Genomic DNA, 747 nt, shown 5'->3' on the forward strand with positions numbered 1-747 from the left:
TGAATGCATTAATTGTTCTTTTTCTTAACTATGGGTGACACGTGACCAACTCCTTTGGGCTCCTGCTGCTCCGACTGCTTTGCTCTGATGGACTGTGAGCTAAAACAACCCCTTTATCACACCAACAGGGGGCGTGGTGATTATCTTGATGATGCTGTTCTACTCCAGTTGGTGAGATTCAGCTAGAGGTTTCTATAAAGAGCCAGATTGTAATGTTTTCGACATGGCAAATGATGTGTCCCTGCCCCGACTACTTAGTCCAGCGACTGGAACATGAGAGATTGTGGACAAAGGGCGATATTTATTTACAAAGGCAGACAGTGGGGCTACAGTAAGATGATGTGCGATCCCAGGCAAACATGACCTGTCACACATTAGGAAATTGTTCCTTTTGAAAGGGTGTGCTCACTCACTGATCCTTACAGCAGCTGGTGATATGCTTGGGACAGTAGAAAACCAACTGCACAGCCTTGTTCTATAATCCTACTGAGCTGGATAAATGTCTTGATGGGTAGCAGTGCACTGCAGATCCACTGTGGCCCACACCAGCCCTCACACTGGCGTGTGCATCACAGAGCCAGTGACCCTGGAGATGCTTTCTGAGGTTTCTGAGGAAAGGGTCCTATGCCTGTAGGAGAGGAACTAAAACCAAGCTGTCCTATCCTGGCCTCCACACACACACACTTCAGAATGAAGTAAGCAAGCAGCAGAGAGGAGCAGAGGTGGACAACAAAGCCAGCCCAAGAT

The 747-nt window shown here is 47.9% G+C and overlaps 1 protein-coding gene across 1 annotated transcript in view; it reads left to right on the plus strand.

Moving 5' to 3' along the window:
- The window catches only part of Lhfpl6 (LHFPL tetraspan subfamily member 6), a 201,221-nt gene that overhangs the window by 173,725 nt on the left and 26,749 nt on the right, over positions 1-747 (plus strand). The gene's annotated exons all lie outside the window — the stretch shown is intronic.

Source organism: Mastomys coucha, unplaced genomic scaffold (assembly GCF_008632895.1).
Source record: "Mastomys coucha isolate ucsf_1 unplaced genomic scaffold, UCSF_Mcou_1 pScaffold16, whole genome shotgun sequence".
Classification (NCBI taxonomy): Eukaryota; Metazoa; Chordata; class Mammalia; order Rodentia; family Muridae; genus Mastomys; species Mastomys coucha.